The 22,910-nt window shown below is 37.4% G+C and overlaps 1 protein-coding gene and 1 pseudogene across 3 annotated transcripts in view; one reads left to right on the plus strand and one right to left on the minus strand.

The window, feature by feature from the left end:
• LOC105434317 (uncharacterized) overlaps positions 1-22,910 on the minus strand; it is a 188,833-nt gene that overhangs the window by 102,149 nt on the left and 63,774 nt on the right. The gene's annotated exons all lie outside the window — the stretch shown is intronic.
• On the plus strand, positions 1,113-2,690 carry LOC148938282 (uncharacterized; annotated as a pseudogene).

Genomic DNA, 22,910 nt, shown 5'->3' on the forward strand with positions numbered 1-22,910 from the left:
ACACACACACACACACACACACACACACACACGGATACACTGTACATCTCGTCAAATCATAATTAAAGTTGCATTTCGAGAGATTAAGGAGAATTTTTTGGCAGAAGCAAATAATAACAAATTATTTTCCACGAAAATGTCTTTTTTTATTAATTTTATTGTATTACAATATATAATTGAATATATAGTTAATGAAATTTCATTAATTTCAATAAAGTGAGTCTTATTTTCATCTTACTTACTTATTATTTACTTATTTTCATTTTTATATTCTATGAAAAATATAATTTATAATAAAAGTATAATATATAATTTATATTAAAAGTTGATTAAGCTATCTCATAATTTTTTTATACAAATGCTGAGTTATCATAATATATTATTATGATATTTCAGAATTCTAGTGACGGATAAGATAGTGACAAGAACATTTAAGAATTCTAATGACGGATAAGATTGATTTGAGCGTTTAATTATTGAGTACAACTATACAAAAGACATGAATTATCCGAAAGCTGATGGATCGTTTGCCGACTGTACTCTCGAAAGTTCCTTTCGACTTCAAAGTGGATGAATCGCCTCTCGAATCGTCGAAGCAGGATTTATCGATAGATTCGGAAATGCGGATACTTAGCGGTAATCCACAATAGAAAAGCTTTTCTTGTTATTTTACATCGCACAAAATGCGAAACGCAATCTTGTATAACTTTGCCCAGAAAAATAAATTAGCTTCTTTAAAACTCTGATTGCCATAAGCTTTAAGTAACATATTAAACACATAGATGTTTTTATTATTTTTTTTGTATGTATAATATAGTTTTGCAATGTATTATTTTCTTTGGCAACGCTTTTACTCCAAATAGCACTACTTTTATTTCAAGATTATCCGTAGAAATTTAAAAAAATTATCTTTAATTGTATTTTTCTAAAAAGTTTTATGAGCGTGACATATATTTACGCTTAGAATTAATTTCTCGATACATTTGTATAAAAAAATCTGGCGCCAAGTATTCATCATTCCAGGCATTATTTTACAGATTGATTGACAAACTCTCTCTCTCTCTCTCTCTCTCTCTCTCTCTCTCTCTCTCTCTCTCTCTCTCTCGATGAGAAGACGTGTGTCACATCGCTCCGTCAAAATAGTGAATTTTCGTGCGTAAATAGTGGGAAAAGACGTAAAATAAGTATTTCGAGTTATGTCGCCGTAGATCGAGGATGGATATGAAAGTTATCTAGCCGGGATACGGCGATCTGTGGATGTGAGCAGTGAATTTATTATTTGAGACATTGAAGTCTCACAAGACAGTAGACATTATACGTGGACACAATAGTGCTGACGTGTGAAAGTGGGTCACAGGTGACTGATCGCTTATGCTGATACTAGCGGTTTTGGCCGGTAATTATCAGCATGGACGACGAATATGCAGAGTATCGATGCTCGGCATGTAGGAAGGCAATTAAGAGCAGAGTCGTTAAATGTAAAAATTGCCCAAAGCTTTTTTACCATCCAGGATGTGTAAATAAGCATAAAATTATCGACAGAAATCAAGAGTACGTGCCGTGTAAAGGCCCATTTGAGGAATTTTTAACTGATAGTGAGAAAGCTCCGGCACCGGCAGGGAGAGATAGAACATCATCTACAGGATCTACAGGATCTACAGGAGTTCACAACATCGAGCAGTGGAAATAAAGGGTCAAGCATTGATATAAAAATAGACTGGATTATAAGAACTGTGAAAGAAATAAAAGATGAAGCGATGCGTAAAAATGAAATTAAAATAATGATTAAAGAAGTAGTTCAAGAAGAATTAGGAAGTGTTAAACAAGAGATGGAAAACTTGAAGAAAATGATACAGGGAATAGAGTATGGATCGAAAGGAGGAACGCAAAGAAGCTACAGTGAAGCGGTTAAAGAAAAGAAGAAAGAGAGTCTTATAATTGTTAAACCGAAATTGCAACAGGAAAGTGAAGACACGAAAAAAGTGATAAAAGAGAAGGTAGATATAAAGAATATGGCAATGGGAGTAACAAAATTAAAAAAAGGAAGCAAAGGAGTAATAATCATGGGATGTGAAACTGGAGAGGAGGTAAAAAAGTTGAAAGAGACAGTTCAAGCTAAACTGGGAGAGAATTACAAAGTGACGGAGTCTAAATCGAAACCAAAAATAAAAATTATTAATATAAATTTAGAAGAGATGAACTTAAATGATAATGAGCTTATAAATACGATAAAGAAGCAAAATAAAATAGATACAGTAAATATGCGAATTGTGAAGAGAATGGTCAAAGTAAAGAATAACGATCAAAGAAGAGGAAATGAAGAAGGATCAATAATAATGGAAATAGATGAAGAGACACACGAGATGATATTGCAGAAAACAAAACTAAATGTAGGATGGAAGAAGTGTCCTGCATTTAATCACATCAGTGTCAAAAGGTGTTTTAAGTGCTGGGGATATTTTCATATTGCCGAAAATTGTAAGAGAGAAGAAACATGCTGCAAATGCGCGGGGAATCATAGCTCGCGTGTCTGTACAGCGACAGAGAAGAAATGTGTGAACTGTATGTTCAAAAATCGAACATACAATTTGAAGATAAATGATGATCATGAAGCTATCAGCCGAGAATGTCCGACTTTTAAGAGGGCGTTACAGGAAGAGAAGAGAAGAGCAGGCTGGGAGGAGAAGTAGCAACTACAGAAGAAAGAAGAAATTATACTGTATACAAATGCGCAGAGTTTGATAGCGCATAAGGATGAGATTCAACATCAGATTATGAAGAAAATAAATCCTGCGTTCTTAGCATTATCGGAAACCAGATTGACCGAGGATATTGAAGACAGTGAAGTGAACGTTTCTGGTTATAATATGACTAGATGTAATGCTGAGAATAGAAATACAGGAGGCGTTGTTCTATATGTAAGAAATGATATTATTTACGAAACGGTGTTAGTACAAAAATTAGAATCGAATTGTTGGTGTGTCGCGGTAGAAGTGAAAGATAAATTATATAAAGGAGTGATAATGGTAATATATCACTCACCAAGCGCATCGCACGGGGATTTCATGAGATTTTTCGAGGATATAGTAGAGGAATTAGTAATAAAAGGTGAATGCATGGTAATAGGAGATTTTAATATAGATCTTATGATGGACTTATGATGGACTTTTATGCGAAGAAATTGCAAAAGGCAATGTTAAGCTTGGGTATGAAACAGTATGTTAACGAACCGACGAGAATCACGAAAGATAGTCAAACAATTATAGATCTAATCTTTGTTAATAGTAATAAAAAAGTGCAAGTAATTCATGAACCCAAAATTACGGACTACGCGTGGCTGGAAGTTGAGATGAGTGTGAATAAAATTGAAAGTAAATTTAGAGAGTTTAGCGCTAGGAATTACAAAGAGTTTGATGAAGGTGAATTTGTTATGCTAGTAAAAAATAAATTACAGGAAAGCCAGGGATGGCAGTGTGTATGTATGGGTGTGAGTGAGAGAGCAGAAAAATTTGTTAATAGTATAGTAAATGCGTTAGATGTAATGGCACCGAAGAAGAAAATTAGAATTCCGAAAGTATGGGAAGGGAAAAAATGGTTCTCAGATGTAATAAGAGAGGCTGCGGATAAAAGGGATGAGGCATTTAGGCAAGCAGTGTACGCCGATACAGAACAAAGCTGGTTGCAATTTAAAGTTAATAGGAATGCAGTAGTAAAACTAATCAGGTCGAAAAAGAAAGAATATTATGAAAATATGATAGATTTTAATAAGGATAATCCTTCGACTATGTGGAAAACTTTAAAAGAAATTATTAGAGGCGAGCCAGTATGTGCTAAAGAAATAAAAGATATAGATTTTGAAATATTAGATAACATAGATTATAGTACAATAGGGTGCAATATAGCGGATAAATTTAACTTATATTATATACAGAGTATTAATAGTATAATAAAATCTATAATAGAGGATCAGTCTACAGGCGCAGGTAAAAAAATTATCTATGCTATAGAAAATATGGTAACTATGGAAAATTTTGAGGGAATCACGGTAGAGCATTTAGAGAAAATTATTAAAGGACTGCCAAATAAGAAAGGCACGGAAGAGGGAATAACTAGTAATATATTAAAAGCAACGTTTTGCGTAATAAAAGAGGAATTTGTTGATATAATAAATAATTCCCTGAGAGATGGTTGCTGTCCAGAAAGTTGGAAAACGTCCACAATAATACCGATTCCAAAAGTAGATAAAGCCAAGAAGGCGAGTGATTTTAGGCCTATTAATGTGTTACCTATATTTGAGAAAGTGTTAGAATTGGTAGTAAAAGAGCAAATTGAAAAGTATTTGGAAAATAATAGTATTATAACTGAACATCAATCGGGCTTTAGAAAACACTATTCATGTGAAACAGCGATTCAGACTATTGTTGACGAATGGAAACTGATAGTCAGTGAAAGGAGAATGGTAGGGGTAATTTTCATGGATCTGAAGCGAGCGTTTGAAACGATAGATAGGGAAAGATTATTAGGGAAATTATATCAATATAGAATCAGAGGAAAAGTCCTTGAATGGTTAAACTCATATCTAAAGAATAGAACACAGCAGGTGCGATTTAATAATAAATGGTCAAAATTAATGGCAACGGAATATGGAGTTCCACAGGGATCTGTATTGGGACCTTTGTTATTTATACTTTATATAAACGATATAATCAAAGTCTGTCCAGAAGAATGTAAGATAAAAATGTTTGCGGATGATACTTTAATATATGTGGAGGGAGAAAGTAGCGCAGAATTAGAAAGAAAAATGAATACGGTGTTTGTTATAGTAGAAAAGTGGATGAATATAAATAAATTAAAAATGAATGCAGGGAAAACGAAATACATGATAGTTAGAAGTATAAGAAAAGAGCTAAGAGGTAATATTACGTTGAAATGCTTGGATGGAACTGAGATAGAGCGTGTGGAAACGATGAAGTATCTAGGTATAATTATTGACGATAGACTTCGATTCAACGACCACTGTGATTATATGCTAAAGAAAATAGGGAAAAAAACGAGTTTTCTCAATAGAATAGGTAGTTCTATATCGGCTTACACCAGATGCACGGTATACAAGACAATTATAGCTCTTCATTTTGAGTATTGTGCGACGTTGTTGATTGACATGGGTGAAACGCAGTTAAGCAAATTGCAAAAAGCGCAAAACCGAGCTATGAGAGTCATACTGCAGTGTAATAAATATACCAAGGTGGAACATATGCTGCAAACGCTGCAGTTTATGTCCATAAGACAGAGGCTATATTATAATGTGTGTACGTTTATCTTTAAGGTTGTGAATAACATGCTACCGGAACAATTAAAAGATCAATTAGAGCTAGTGGGGAGTAAAAATGATAGACAAACGCGACAAACCGGAGATATTATAATAAGATTTCGTAGAACAAGGAGTGCACAAAAAAGTATGTTCTACGAAGGAATAAAAATGTACAACGCGTTGCCAGCCACAATGAAAAGATGTGATAAACTAGAAATGTTTAAGCGAATGTTAAAAGAGCATATATTAAGTATAATTTAAGTGTGTATCATGTATTTGCAAAATAGCTGAGAAAGCTAAATAATAAAGTCTAATCAATCTCTCCCTCTCCCTCTCCCTCTCCCTCTCCCTCTCCCTCTCCCTCTCCCCCCTCTCTCCCTCTCTCCCCCTCTCCATCCCTCCCTCCCCTCTCTCCCCCCTCTCCATCCCTCCCTCCCCTCTCTCCCCTCTCTCCCCCTCCCTCTTTCCTCCTCTCCCTCTCTCCCTCCCCCTCTCTCTAATTCGAGACGAGGATCACATTCGGCAATATCTCGCTGTAGCTAAGAAGAGCGACAGTTGGCGGAATTGCCACGCGTCGTCAGGATGGGGTTGCTAGTCGGGTCACCGTTCTATCTACAGATGTATACCATTGGGTACGCTGCTGGATAACGTTCCCCGGGGTATCGTCCGCTAGTCCTGCGTTATCTGTAGCCGTAGTATCCTTTCCCCGGCTCACCAATGCCAAACATCACCGTCCGCTACCGTAAACAGCTACTCTCGATGTTTGCGTCTTTCCATTCCCCTCCTCGTAAACTATCTCTCTTTACCCTGCACTCTCTTTCTTGATTGTTTGCGGATCCACATTCTCGATATTGCGGTTTTACGCCATGACGAGTTACTACATTCTGCTCGTTTGTTTCTTCCTCGTAATAGGCGATTGGAACAGTCGAGACAGGTAACAAATGACATAATTAAGAGGTTTCGCGGCATCAAATTTATCAGATTTAATGTGTTTGAAGGAAAACATTTATAACAAAGAGCTTTTATATATTAGAATTAAACTTAGAAGCTTTTGTAATGATTTATATAAAATTTAATTACATATATATTCTATTTTATGAATATTTATTATGAATATTTCATTTCTAAAAAAGGTGAATGTAAAAAACGTGAATTTTAAAGAAAAATATTTCATATAAAAGTTGTAGAGTTTCGAGGAGGCTACATAATTGCGATATTGATTTATTTGCAGACGACACCACTCAAAATTTTTTATAGTCGTCATTTTTAAATGGAATTATATATTTTTTGTTACGCAGTATGATCTCTCTATTTATTTTGAATAAAAAAAAAATATTAAGATACAAATATCAAAAAATCAATAGTTTACGAGATTTTATATTTTATTCTAGTGTATTCGGACATCCCATATATACACATGATATGCGTATATATTGATTTCATTCATGATAAGAATATATTTATTTAACATAAACATTTGCAGAACGCGAAATGAAGAAGATGCGTTTTTGTCCCATGTCTCTATGTCTATTTTTTGAGAAGTTATGGCCTTTTAAAAAATCTGCACGTGCGTATTATGAAAAAACGCCGCGCACATTTTTTGCTTAGATGTTCACATTTTTTTGCATATCCAAAAAAGGTATGAAAATACCTTGTAATACAAGCGCTTTGAAATGCGATATGCCGCCACGTGAAAACATACGCATGTGTCATCTATTGGATAAATCATAATGATCGCAGTCAATATTGTCAAAATCTTCTTAACAGTAATAGTATTATATAAGTTTTGCTTCTGTATAAAAAAATAAATAGTGCGCACACAGCGTGCATTTGTAGTGTCTAGTACTATAAAAATCATTTGCTACAATTGCTATTTCTCATTTTATCAAACTAATAATATTTTTAAATTATTATAATTTCATTATGATATAAAGCAGTAAAATTTTTTATTTTTCGTTCAACAACTTTCATTTTAACTGATTACTAAATAAAATATTATTATTAGATGAATAGAATGGAATATTTCATATTTCTCTCGGTATGAAAATGACGCCGTTTCTTTCGTGGTAATCCAAATCATGTCGTGTGTAATTTGAGAGAAGCTTAATCGCGCAATTTTATCAACGCCAGTAGATGACTGGTAAATTATTATTTTTAAATCAACTATGAAACACTGTATATATTTACTTATATTTTAAAAATGTTAAAGTATATGAAATATATGAAATATAAAATTTAAACTCTCAAATTTATAATTTTACATTAATATGTTTTATATTATATTATATTATATTAGTTTTATATTATATTGAGCCATGTTTTATTATTTTTACAAAAATATAACAACATATGTGTATTTTTCATATATTGTTTCCAGCGTATTTTAATATTATTTAAAACATTAATTTCTTTTGATATTTTGCCTTTTATTGATACAACGTATAACAATATATATATATATATATATATATATATATATATATATATATATATATTATTGGGAGATACATAAAATAATATAAGTTACAATAAATACCGTATTTCCGTGGATTTTGTTTCTGGTACTGGATCTAGTACTGGATGTAAACTTTATTTTTAACTCGTTTTCCGAAATTTCCTATTTTCAACTCACTTTTCAAAATTATTTGCATATTTGATAACTTTTATAATAAAAAATGCATAGCTTCTTTTTCATGTTATTTATACATATACGCGAAAAATATTAAGTTTTACGCTTGCGTGATTACTGTTTTTTTGTATCAATGCTTTTTTTACTGCATTTAGTTCTCTATTCTATATAATTTTCTATTGATGACGAATAATAGTTATAGAAATGAATTATTATAGAAATCGACGATCGTTATAGAAATAAGCAATCGCTATGAGAATTGAGTGAATTTTTCGGCATAATGCGTATATTTCTGAAGATCCGACTTTCCCGTCACTTAATTAAATCCGCAATTACTTCTGACTGAGCCAGCGACACGTTAATTGGCCGTGGAGTAGTGCTCCCATTTCCACTGTGTTATCGGGGAACGTGCCGACCATTTTTCAGCACCGCCCACGACAAATTTTCGACCACTTCGCAAAACTTTCGTCCGTCGTTCTGATAATTTAATGCATGCTTCGAAATGCTTTCGAAATGGTCTGCACTGCGACCATTCACGGACAGCCAAATGAGAAAACGTATTATCCCAAACGTAAGTGTCCGAAGACGCGCTCGAGAATAATGCGTTTAATTAGAAAATTCGTTAATCGTAATTCGTGTTACGAGTTGCACTATCGTAGAATTTTGCGAGAAAATTTACTATATAATATTTTATTTTACTAATTACGCAGGATATTACGCTATATGAAGCTTGAAGCATTAAAACAAGAATTTAAATGGTAAAAATTAAAACGTAATTTGTCCTTAATGATTTTATAATACATACTATACGTGTAGAATCCTCAGAGGGACAATTTTTGTTAGTGACGTAACAAAAATTAAAACACAACATCTTTCATACTGAAAACCACCGAAATCCATCGTTGCGAAGCAGTCTGGTTAATTAGTCGGGCCCAATTAGCGCTTTTACTCGGCGTGGTGAGTAATCTTTGCTTTTCGTCGGACGCGCTTCGCTTCGTTCACGGTAGCGTAAGAGAAAAAGAACAAGAAAAAAAAAAAGAGACAGAAAAAGAACAAAGAGCAACGAGGATGGGTCAACGACAGTGGCTGCTATACTAATCTCTGCTGTGGGAACAATATTTCGTCGGGCAGCCATAAATTAACCTGGACCCACCGGCAACACCACCCTTTATCACGCGACGCCTCGTGACAGATATATACTGTTCGCGAACTTGTACGCCGTCTACCACCCGCGCTACGCCCTTGCGTTCCACACCCCACATCCACACTACCACCATCGTCATCACCCTCTCTCTCTCTCTCTCTCTCTCTCTCTCTCTCTCTCTCTCTCTCTCTCTCTCTCTCTCTCTCTCTCTCTCTCTCTCTCTCTCTCTCTCTCTCTCTCTCTCTCTCTCTCTCTCTCCTCTTTGTATGATTTTTCGTGTAGGCGACTATGTGTCCTTATTTATCCACACACGGGTCTGAGATGTCACCACGGATGTACAAACAACCCCCATTGTAGCGCGCTCCCGCGTTCATACCGGTTCCCCATAATCGGTAGATCCATCTTCTCCCCGGCGCGTTTGGAGGAAAGAAGCTCGGAATAAAGGAAGAAGGACGAAAGATGTGAAAGAAGATAACAGCGAAAAAGGAGCTGTAGATGCACTGCGCGTCCTTTCGCAAACGAACAAAAATAATTCGAGACGCGGGCGTTGGATCGTATAGCTTCCGTGTGGAACTTATAAGAAGTGAATTTTGCTCGCGGCGTCCTCTCATTTTTCGTCTTTTAGCATATGAAGATAAGCGCAGGATCAGCGAGGGAAAAAATTTTCATCGCTCATCATAGCATATTCGCTCTATCCAGTCCCGTCTTTTACAGTTATGAAAAGTGCAGCGATGCATCTTGCTTAGACATTTTTTTATTCCCCATTTCGGTATACCGTGCACCTATTTCGTTACGCTCGTTTCCGATGCTATACCAATCTCCTGTAATCGGGTGATTTATCTTCCCTCTGCCCCTCGCGCATGCATAGATGAAGAGAGGAAGATGGGGTCACATGTAACGTCATCGCGCTTCTTCACGCGCCCTACAATGGACGTCATTCTCCGACACGTTTCGCATAAACGTCGCGTTAAAAGAAGCCCGCAACGTTCAGGCAGCTTGGCTTTTCGCTTCAACTTGCGTTTTCGCTTTTCAGTTAGATGGCTTTTACATTGAAGCAACTAAGCATATCTACGTCAAAACTGAGAAATTGGCTTTTAGAGTTCTCTCTAAAAGGAAGATTGGTATAGCATGCATTTCATTGCGACATGAGAATAATTTTATGCTTATAACATCTGCTTTATATATATATATATATATATATATATATATATATATATTAAGTTTTAGATTATATGATGAAAATAGCTCTTGGACATTTTCGAAAATTTTCACGAGAATTCCCAAAACGTCTTTATCTCGATAGTTGCAACAACTAGCACTCGGATCTCCTTTTATATAAAAGCCGTCCAATTTATAGAGCGCTTCCTGTACCGGCATCCTTATTTATCGCGAGCGTGCGAACCCGAGATATTGTTACGGCTGTACCGGCGTCCCATTCACGCCGTATAAATTCCGCATAATCGCGAAATCCATCTTCTCCTCTTTCCGCGAGAAAGGAAACGGGCAAACAGACGAGTGAAAGTGCAAGATCGTGCGCGCAGCATTCTCTCCTGCACAGCGAACGGTAGCGCGCAATTATGTCCCGGGTTAAGGAAGTGGATAGGAACGGTCGTGTTGGTGGGAACAATTGTTCTTACTCCGATTTATTCTGCAAATATAATATTCTGAAAATATAATTTATGGTATATACATTTAACGTATAATACAGTGTTCTAAATAAAATAAAATGTCAGTCAATACTTTTTGTATATCTTTTCTATTCGATTTTTAAAAAATTGTGATGTGAATATATGCGGTTGTGTATTGGCAGTTTGAAAATTTAATCACACTTAACAAAAGGACGTGTATTTTATCAGTATAATACGTTGAGGTTTGTTCAAAATTTCCTCACGTTCTTGGACTTATGGATATACAGTAGCGTACCCAGTATCGTTACGAAACCACATCCTTCCATTGGCGAGCGAATCCCCAGGGGATTCTTCGTAGGATATCTCGACATCTTTGCCCGTTCTCCATTTTCTCGACAGTATTCACTTAGAACAAACGAAAATATTTGGTCGCTTATTCGGCTCGTCGCTGTCGTCGTCAGGTTCTCTCACACGACACGGCAGAGGGATAATCGATACTGCGAGGACTTCCTCCCGCAAAAGAGAGGATAACACCTCTCGAGCCAGCCCCAAAAGTCCTGCGTACGACGGATCGCCGGTATTCATTCCATTCAAAGGCGACCCCACCTCGGATTCGAGACTCTTGAAGGACTCGTCGATAATTTCGCCGAGTTTCCGTTGTTCAAGCCACGAAGTCCTTTTTCTCCTTAATCTTTCTCGTTCTCCGCTTTGCCATCCTCCCCTTTTCGCCGTCGCCGTGATCTTTCCTGCTTCATCCTAACTCGTCCTTTTCTTTCTTCGCTTGCGGAATCTGCCATCTTTATTCATGAGGCAAAGAACCATCCCCTCGAGCAAGTTGGACGAAAATGCAAAATGGGCGAGAATTAGGATAGGAGAAGAAGGAAAAATGCTAAACTAGTTAGATCCTATGAGAGTTGATGAGGGCAGATGATTGTCATGGTCACGCCGGTGGTGGATTCGCTCATCGCGCATATATGCATTTTTATCTCTGTCATAAAGATTTTCCTTCATGTCCCGTCTCTCACCTCGCTCGATATCCATGTCTCACTTCGGATCTACGTTTCTGTGCGACTTTGCTCACGTATTACGAATAGAGATTACCGTTATCGTCGCATCGCGTTGTGATGCATCTAGAACAGCGGATTCTAAGAACAAGATTACATCGAGATTGTCGTTCTTCCGGAAAATTGAAAATAATTCGGGGATTCTCCTTTCGCTGGAAAAGTCAGAAAAGAAATTATCAGAAGTTTAATGAATTTGTTTAAAATCTATGATCTTCCTTTCTTTTACAATAACAGCATCAAAAGCAAAATGGAAATTATTTTTTTTCTTGTATATCTTGTGAAATTTAATGTTACATTATTTAAGAAAAAAATCTCCACTGTTGAAAAATTTAAAGAATCATAGAATTTTAGTAAATCTAAACTATCTATAAAAGTTTTATGAATTTATTTTTTTATTCTTTAAATTAATTCGCCATCAGGATAGTAAAATTCAATGTCTAGCTCATTCATGTTTAGCTTTTAAAGCGTAGTGCTTTTCTCTCTCTTGGGAAGAAATTTCGCCATCATTGAACGGTCATTTTCGTCCTTCCGCAATATATCTGGCCAGAGAGGGAAGTCAGAGACAGGTAACCGTGCATTACCGAGTGCTAATTACTAATCTCGCAGCGAGCCATTAACACGTTTTCAATTGTTCCACCGTTCTCCAGCCTCGTCCGTTTCCAGTCCCCGACAATTCGACGCCCCTAATTGAACGCTCCGAGTTTTCACGATTTTTCCCGGCCGGCTACCTTCCTACGCGATGCATCGGCGATGGGGCGGACACTCGTTCGGGGTGCATTTGAACTCGGCGTCTGGACCGAGTCCAGATTCACTCGTTTTCTTCCGTGTCGCCTGGCCTTTCTCGCCCGGTAAAGTTCTGCGACCGACAGGCCGATATCGCACGAAGAATTGATTGTTATTGATTTGGTAGATCGTCGCCGAATTTTGCGGTAAATCATGATGATTTTATTTTTACATTTGTTCAAAGACGAGATCTCTTCTTTCTAAAACAATTTTAGAATTGGATCGGTACGTTAATAAATAAAATTAATATTAGTGAGAGAAAATTTTTTGAAAATACATATGGGAAACTTATATTTAACTTTTTCCTCCAATATCTATCTACATTGTGTATTTTGGTATATTGTGATTTTTTTATTTGATTGTAATCTCCCAGTAATGTAAAAAATGTATAAACTAGTTATGCAAAAAGTGAAATATTAATGAATGAATCATATAAATATATTATCCCTGTGTATCATAACACCCGGATTCCATTCCGCTTTTGCTCCGAGTTAATGAAAAGATATCGCGCCGACCACATCGAGACGGATTCGTCACGCGAGATGAGTCGTCACGGAATGGGAACTCGTTTTAGCGGACGATTTTTTCAAATTGCCGCATTGACAAAGAGAAAAATTCACTCGTATACATAGCGCTTGCCCACGTGGTTGGCTTTTCATAATCGCCAGTGGAATTGAAATGTACAATGTCGAAATAATGAAGTGTGTAGACGGCCGCGCACTCTCCGAACGGCTCGCATGCGGGATTTGCATGCAAGGAAGACGAATAAACGCGCGAATGCGATGGCGTTGTCGTTATTAATTCCCTGATGTGCCATTCCATCCTCAGCCTGCATTGCCAAAGGGCATTGCCTTATATGTATAATTCAAAACTGCGAGGAAGATTGCTTGCGCGACATAATTTGGCAAGCGTGTGGCAAAATAAAAAACAAAATATGATAATAAAATAAAAACGCGACTCTAGGATACCAGGCTTTTCTTCTTATGTTTCTGAAAAGATTCTTTAAGTAATTTGATGCGCATAAATTAATAACAATAAAACGGCGAACAAATCTTGCAAATTTGAATGGAGAACGGAGATTTTCCAATTACATCAATTATGCTCATTAAATTTGGTAGTTTAATTTCTTTTGTTATGTATTATTATTCGTTATTTCGTATTCAATTGTCATTATCATGCAGAGAAAAATTATGCAAAATTAAAATCGCTCAGTTATATTTCATTGTCACTTGCCACGGAAGGACGGAAGTCTTTTTCGTCTCGAGGAGTTTTGCTAAAGGCCAGACGTTTGTCTTATGACCTTCGACAGATCGTTTTCTCACCCTCGACAAAGGGAGAGTAACGTTCGTTCGCTGAGAGCTATTTGGATTTTAGACGTCAGGGAGATCAGAGTCAGTTGAAGATCTTTAAGTCTTTAGACACTACAAAGGGACTTTAACAAACAACCGTGTCATTTCCGTATAACCATCGTGTTCGCTTCATCCACTCTCCCCTATTTTCCTCGCGGATTATCAAATCGCATCGGGGGAGCGGAAATGTAACTTCTCCTCGCTTCGAGGCAATTCAGCGGCCCAATTGTTAACGGCCGTCAAATTTACCTGCTCTCTCTCTCTCTTTCTTCTCTTATTAATTTTCACTTCCTTTTCCCCTGCGAAATTCTAATTACGTACTTTTTTCCTTGTTCATTTCCATATAATTTCCAAATTATTTTCTTATACATATTTCTGACAGGAAATAACAATCCGGGATAAAATACTCCCGCCGAAGTAATAACATTATAAGATATAAGGCAGCGCGTAAGGTGCTGTAGCGCGAAACGTCTAACTTTAAGTACACCTTTCCGGAGGGCGAAGCGTAGGTAGGTAAACGCAGGTTTCGCAAGAGAAGTTTACAAGCAGGAAACTCCTGGCGAGAGGCTGCTCCACCTAATCCGCGAACGGATACGATATACGCGATACACGGGCCTTTGGAGCTACGAATAAAACCAATAAAAAGGAAACTTTGACAGATACCAGCTCTTGTACGAGATCGTCTCAGCGCGACATAAAACTTTGAAGCTAACGCGAAATATATGTTAATTATTCAACACGAAATTTCGTATTCTTCTCTTTATGGACGCCATAAAAAAAATGCTACATAATAAGGAGGGATATGATATATACTATTATTCCGCCCATTTCTCTCTCTCTTCCCCCTCCCCCCCCCCCCCCACAAAAGCAATCCCGAAACGTGTATCTGACCTTTAGAAGAGTTTTTATCGATCACTGGCGCAATCTCGACAAAGAAGCCGTTGCAATTGATGGGTCGGATCCTTTCGGAACATCGTTCTCGAGATCTTCTTCCGCATCCCCTCGATAAACGACTATTTTGCTTTCATGATACACGAAGCAAACGTGACGCGCAGTGGAAGCGCGCGCTCGTAGCTTTTGGTCGCTCGTGCCGCGAATACATCTGCTTAGACAAAAAATATCTTGTAAAATGATGGTGGAATTGCTTGCTGCTTTTACCGAGAAAAACAGACCGGTTCAAATATTTCTGTGAACTCCATCCTATTCGGATAATATACCTATCGGTGATATCAATCTTGCGCATTGCAGAGGATTTTATCGCGAATGTTCCTTTCACGTACCGAGAAAGAATCAATTTTCAAGATGGAATTTTCGGAATTTGCGTGTTTTTGTATTTGATCGTGGATATAATTAGAGCTTTCGCACAAAGCTCAGAAATAAGGGAGCGATATGAATTACGCAATTTTAGTGAATGACTCCGGCTGCTGTGGCTAAGAATCTCTCTTTTATTGACGAGCGTGATCTTTATCTCGAACTTTATGATCCTTTTAGGACGCGTCTGCGTTCTTGCGTTGCAAAATTTATTCACCGCTCCCCCTTTCTCCCCCCGAGACCCAACGAAAATCGGCCGATAGAATCTCTTAGAGGATAATACTCTCTACTCGAGAAATATTTTATGATCCGGAAAGGCCAGATAAAATCGTGGCCAAGCGATAGATATCATTCGATAGCTTCTCTGGGCAAATCGATGGAAAATGAGGCGAGGGTTCAACGAGCGCAAACACGTTCGTCATATGATTTAGAAACGGAAAGCGGATTTATGCGATTGAAAACTTAAAAGCGAAACATCGTCGCGTTGATGACGAGTAAGTAATTTAATGTCGCGTGGCGAATGTTAATGGCAAACGTGCTTTTACAACGAGTGGTTGCGTTAGTGATCGTTACTTATTCAAATGGATTAATGCAAAATTGATCGACTCAATCCTACCGCGTTCCACATTATTTTCGTTAAAAACTCATATCTCTCATGGTCGCGCGCGGCCTGTTTAATTATAGTCAGGAAAAACTTGGTCGCCGGCGGCGAGTTACATTTAAGGAGGAGTTGAGTAAACTTAGTGAATAATTTCTACGGGTACTTAGTCAGACATTTAATCCACGCGGGAACCTTGATTATGCACATCGCGAACTCGCTGTATAAGAGGCATGAAATATGTATTAAGCTTGAAAATCAGCGCGACACCCAGTGTATTGATTATACATTGCACATTATGCGCCGCGGATTAAAACATTTATTTTCACCAATAAATCAAGATAAATTCTCGCCCTATATCATTCCCGTAATGTACGGTAAATAATTTCTCACGTAATAATGATGGATAAATAATTTCTTGTCAAACTTCAGGCGAACCAAATTTAACGCCGATTTCAATGAACCGTTTGCAATTAAAAACGAATTTAAATACCATAGAAATCACAGAATGTATCTCTCTTAAATTTCGTATTTATAATTTAATGATAAATCAACGCAAATGGAAAGTCCGAAGTATTTGCGAATCGATATTCAATAAAAATTATCATTGGACTCTAAATAGACACAAGGTAAAACCCTGTAATTTTCAACCGAAATTTTAATGTTAAAAATCCATCAACATTACTATCATAAATGTTGATCGATGAACATGAATTTGTTCAATTCTACCTTCAATTCTACTGCAATGTTTATGTTGCATTTATCCTACATTATTTATTTTATTGCAATATATAAACTGATTATTTTACGTGTGTGTGTGTGTGTGTGTGTGTTTTCATCATATCTGTTTTTCATCATATTATGTTTCCAATATCTTTTCGCTAATTAGATTCTTTTTAAAATCAATGTAGAGAAATTACATTATCACATTAAAATTTCATTCTAGGAAATTAAAGTTTTGTTGTACAGAGGATTTGGAAAGGAAATTTGTTTGGGCATATAAAATTAAAATTTTTTTTTTTCGACAGTGCGACAACGTCACGGTTTATAGACTTGTTTGCATTTAGCGAAATCCGATCGGTGATCCTCGTTAAACTCGACTTCTCCATATAACACTACACCGATTTGCTCTTCATATAGTTTGAAGCGTGCACTAACCATAGCCGTCAAAATGGTACAGGCCGCCGTCCGTTGATTGGCTATTACGCGTCAGCATTGTCCATGTAGTCGCAGTGTATTGCATGTTGCAGTATGTTTACAGGAATTACTCCGGCTAAATCTACAATACAGGTATCTACTAGTCTCTGGGCGACTGCGGAATGCAGTCCGGCGCGTGATGCATCGCTGTAAACTTCAGCAACGTCGTCAAGATATCAGCCGATTGCGATCTGGCAATACGCTCTCCAGCAAAACAATACGGTTCGGTGCCATTTATCTGACTGTTCCGCATCGCTTCGCAAAAATTGTGTACACACGGTATTTGGTGAAGCGCTGGTTTCCGGCTGAACCATCGGCGATTTTGATAAATATTGCGCAAAAATATCGCGATAAGATTCCGTTCATCAGAATAAGCAATCATGAATTAGAAAAACAACATTGATTATTTGGATTCTTAAAATTATTAGATAAATAGATAAAAAGATTTTGACGCTATGTTTATTATCACTATTTTAACTACTGATTTACTTTATTTTATGTACGCACACATACATATAGAGATCGGAATATTCCTTTGTGTCGAGTATTTTTTTTTGGCTGAGGAAAAAATATTCTCTGACAAGTATTTTAGATTAACGTTTTCAATTAAAATGTTTGTTCGTTCTTTCACCGCCGTTCACGTGAAATAATCTTACACGCAAAAGTAATTTGGTACGTCCGGCATTGAAACGCGCGTTCAAAATAGAAACGGACGCGTCATTCATCAATTACAAGCGATGCTTGCAGCAATGAGCAACGTTGTCCCAGTAGTCGGCTTTAGGAATTCTTCAATCGCGAATGATACCACCAGGTCCTCGATGCAGCCACCGTAATCCAAACGCACTTTGACGATATCGCCCGGCTCTCTATTCCGATGATTAATCCGATTTCGTCCCGCCGCAGAAGCAACGCGGAAAAAAGCCCGGCGGACACCTCGATATCGTCGCCTCTCTCGACCATCGAGTTTCCGTGTCTGATAAAAATCGTCCGCCTCTACCTCCTCCACCATTTTCGCATCGCAGAATTCAACGATCGAACCACCTGCAAACCACCTCGACAATGCGCATATTCGACGATGACACTTTGTTCGTGTCGATCGTCCGGGTAACAGTTACGTGCCGCGTTATGATGGCGCCGGCACTAGTAAAAATCAGTCGTTATTTTCTACATGCACTCTAATTTCCTCGGTTGCACCGAGCGCGGTTCATGTTCCCGATATAAAACCGAGTATCATCGCCTATGCAGCAGGATATTTTTTTTATCTCGTGCGTTCGCTTTTATTTCGCACTTTTGCCACCGCCGGCGGTACGTGCCGCCTCTGCTTCTCTTCAACCGGTATCGCGTTGATTGCGCGATCGCATCGCGCTGACAATCTGCTTCGGTTCGCGATGATTAAATACTCCATTGTTTTTCTTTTTTTACAAGTACAGCATACACGAATCGGTTGAAAGAAAAAATTCCTCGGAGATTCTTTAAAATTTTGTCGAAGTAAATCTCGTTTGAAATTGACTGAAGAATCATACGTATTTGCAGTTCTCTGATCTATCGCGTTATAATTTTCAGCTTAAAATCATTGAGTTAAAAATTCAGTTTTTAAAATCTACAATTCGTAAAGAGAACGTGCAACTTTCCGACACTTTTTCTTATACAGCTGTCGTTTTTATCATTTCCAATACGCGAGATCTTCGGAACGCCGAGATATCGTCTTGGATATAATTTCATCGGAAGTACCCGATCGAGCTTCGCACGCTCCCAGCCAGCTCGTCGATCGGCTGCGGCTCGATCGTGAGAATTTTATGAGAAACCCAACCGCGTACGAGACGCGGCCCGAATTTAGAAGGCGGCAGGTCGCGCCGTTATTAGAAGGATCGGCTTCCGCTCGGCATCGTTCGGAGATAAAAGCGAGGGCATTAACGAGAAGACGAGAAGCGCTCTTACATCGCACGATCGCCCTTCTCGTGGCTTCGGGAGGGTCGAGAAGGGGAGGTCACGGCGGGATAGTCTCGTCATGGGCCCGGAGAATTTCTCGGCGGGCACTCGACTCACGTATTCGAGAGCCGAGGTGCCAAGGGATTCCCGACCACAATTATTTTCGGCTTAGGCAGAGGGCGAGATTGCTCGAGTCTGACACTGCGCGATCGCGCCGTCGGACAAGGTGGATTATTGCAGACGTAGGTGTCGCAATGACGAGAAGGAGTTCGCCAGCTAACTTCCTGACGAACAAGCGCGAGAAGGAAAAGAATGTTTAATTAATCCTAGCTGCGTCATGACCTGACTTGATCTAATGAATGTCGATGTAATTTTTTCCGCCTTAATCAATGTCGATGTCCCTCTACTCGTCCTAATCGAGATTTCACAAAAGATTCTTAAAAAATCATTTAAAGTTTCTTCTGTCAATTCTATATTCCAAGAAATACTTCGAAATTCAGCAGATTCTATTCGAAATGTCATAAAATTTTTTGAAGAATTCTATAAAATTCTGAAAATTTTATCAAAACGTTTCTTGAAAATTTTACGAAATTTAAAAAATTCCATCCAAAATCTATGGATTTTCAAAGGATCTCCAGAAAAATTTAAGAAAAAATTTCAGACTTCATAGATTTTTCTCAGAAAGCGGAAAATTTTCAAGGCCCATTATCGGCGCTAGACCCGTTCAGCCTGCTCTCTCAAGTAAATTGAGAACGGCCGTGACAGTTTCTGGCCGAGAGCGAAAGCAAGTTTCCTCTCTTCTTTACCACAGGAATTGGCTGTTCCACTTGTCAACCAGGTTTGGTGAATCTACGGAATGGAATAGTAGAATGATAGGTGAGAGTTAACCTGGTGAGTCCGAAACGAAGAAGGGATCTGATGTTATGTCTATTGTTGTTTTAGAATCCTTCTCTCTAGTCCAGCATGTACAGCATGAAGGATTTTTAGTTGATAAAAACGATCCATGTAATATCTGTCGAGATGATTTCCCGAAAAATGGGCTTCGAGGAGTCTGGAAGGTTTCCCTTTCCTCTAAAAAAATTTACATATAGAGTTATATTTTTTTTTGCTTTACAATATTTTATGAGCGAATCTCGTAAATATTATTGCGATCCGCCGATATTGACATCGCTCCGTCAAAACGCGCATTTGCGTAATTCGTCGTGTCACGATTCTCGCATCGTTGCCCTCCGCCGGAAAAAAAGAAACAAAAATAACAGCTACGAAACGGGAGTTACATCCGGCGCACGTTGCATCAGTGTATCATACTCATTCTCTGTCTGTCTTCTCTCTCTATTTTTCTGTATCAACGAATAAAAAAACGGTACTTTAGTGACGAACGATCCACATCCGGTACGCGTTACGATTTCGCGATGGGAATTCGCATTTTTCGTTTGTCTTTCGATGTATCGTACAAATTCGAGGATTGGCGTAAAAGAGGAAGAAAAAAATATGAACTCTTTTCCTTCTATCAGGTGCACGAATCATTCAAATGTATCAAAGTCGAAAATATTTTTCAAATTCATCCTGATGCATAAAACTTGTGCGATACAGATTGGCTATGAGATATCTATGAGAATCTCGCTTTTCTTTTTGTGGCAAATCAATTGTTCGTGATAATTTATGAACGCGCCTGTCATTCACGTATGCGTCAGATGTAACGTTACACATATATCCTTGGGGATATATTTATTACGAAACGCTAATTCTCGATGTCAAGGAAAAGAGCCGTAGGCAATACAGCAGGCCGCTCGAGGAAATGTTGCATTCTAATCAGCTTTGATAAATTATGCAGATTCTCTCTCCGCGTTCGATTAATATACACTTTGCGAATATACACGTATTGTTGACTGTAATAATTCCCAAAATTCATTCGATGTTGTGGCGATTACATCGTTGCTTGCCATTCGAATCAGCTCATTAGAATAGATACTAGTGATATTCTCGAGTTTTAATTTCTTTCCATTTTTATCATACATTTTACCATTGTATTAATTATTATTATCTTTGTAATGTCTAACGCTATTTTTTTCTTTGTAACATACAATTTAAACGTTTAACGACCAGAGACAAATAACAATAACAAATAGATTCTCCTTCAATATAGATTAAAAATTTGTTGTTAGAACTTTAGATATTTTGTTTGTCAGAACTAAGCTATTGTTTGTCAAAAGAAAAATCTCGATCGAGAAAGCGAAGGCGAGCTGATTCGAAATAACGAACAGATAGAGAGGGATTCGATCGACGGATACCGACGCGAACGAACGTGTAGCTCAAGGAAAAATAAAAGACACTTTGTAAAAATTCGGACTCGATTCCTTTCGACACCTTAACATATCCGATCCACACGCAATAAATCCTAAAATGTCTTTCCTGAAAATTTTTTCGGTTTTTTCACGTGCGACAATTACGTTAATTACCAGAAACGAAAATCTATAACAGAAATAAAGGAGATGTCAATTAACTATAAAATTTTAAAATTATGATGAAATTTAATTCGAGATTATCCTATTTTCAAAAAAAATATTTTATTGTTTTATTTTACTCTTTAAAGTATTTCTCTATTTACTATATTTTTTTACAATTAGATGAAAATATGTTTTAATTTACTGTATTAATGTATTAATAATTTTAACATATTTTAACATATTAATAATATTTTTTAATTTAGATACACTGCTAATGAAATATAATACGCATTTTTTTTATTATGGTACACGGAGTTATCTTAATCATAATCAAGAAAGGAAATGAATGTTTCGTGTAAATGCTTTTCTATCGAATGTTAAAAGAAAAGAAGATAGATTGAAGATACGATAAATGAAGAAAGTATATAAATAAATATTAACAAAATGTCAAAAAATTCATAAACGCGGTTGATTGAATACATAACTTAATGATTTGATGCAATTGTTTATCAAATTCGTTTGCTCGATTATAGATCAGGCTTTCGCTTTGCACTCTGACAATGATCCAATGAATATTATATAACGCATCGTCGCTATTTCAGTTGTTTTTGATTTTAAATCGAATGACGTTGCTTCGTCACAACAGTTTCTCCTCTGTTCCCCATAATGAAGTTCAAAGTGTCAACCGACTATAGCGCATCTGACTAGTTTATGATAAATTAAACTGATTTATCATCAACTATGCGGATCGTTATCAAGAATATACACTCTCTCTCTCTCTCTCTCTCTCTCTCTCTCTCTCTCTCTCTCTCTCTCTCTCTCTCTCTCTCTCTCCTCCCCGCTGCTGCTTTAAAGTATTAATTATTGTTCGCTGAATAATAATTAATTTTCGCACAGCCTGAAGTTTTCCTAAACTTACTGATTTAAAATCACAGCCGAGCTCTTCGTGGAGCTGTCCTCGCCGACTTATCATCAAAATCCCAGCAACTTTCGCTCTCTCGCAGCATAATAAACGTCAAAAAAATATCCTTCTCAACCGCGTTCGATGGATGGTGCATAAATCATCACGACGATCCGCGACGTAAGGCGGCCGATCGTGCGAGGCAAATTGGAAGTTGCGAAGAAACGTCCGACAAAATGCGCTCGACAATGCGGCCGGCATATCGCCTCGATAAATCAACGCCTCCACGCCACACCGTTCACTGGAGAGGAAAAAAGATAGTTTCAAAAGCAAACATCGTCTCATTCGTCGGCGCCTCGTAGTAACATTATTAATATCTTATATCGTAGATATCGCATTACAAACACACAAAATATTTTATTTCATATAAGCTTAATTATATCATTGTTTTATACATTTATCTCTCTTTCTTTTCATTTCATCGTTTTTCTTGGATCAATTTCTGATCAATTTCTGAATTCTATTTGTTTGGGCATGAATATCTTAGATCGATCGATGTTCCCTAAAGCTTTCGTAATAGAGGAGAGCTAAAAGGAGTACGTTATTGTGCAAGTCACGG

Source organism: Pogonomyrmex barbatus, unplaced genomic scaffold, assembly GCF_055798465.1.
Source record: "Pogonomyrmex barbatus isolate J1 unplaced genomic scaffold, ASM5579846v1 scaffold1, whole genome shotgun sequence".
Taxonomy (NCBI): domain Eukaryota; kingdom Metazoa; phylum Arthropoda; class Insecta; order Hymenoptera; family Formicidae; genus Pogonomyrmex; species Pogonomyrmex barbatus.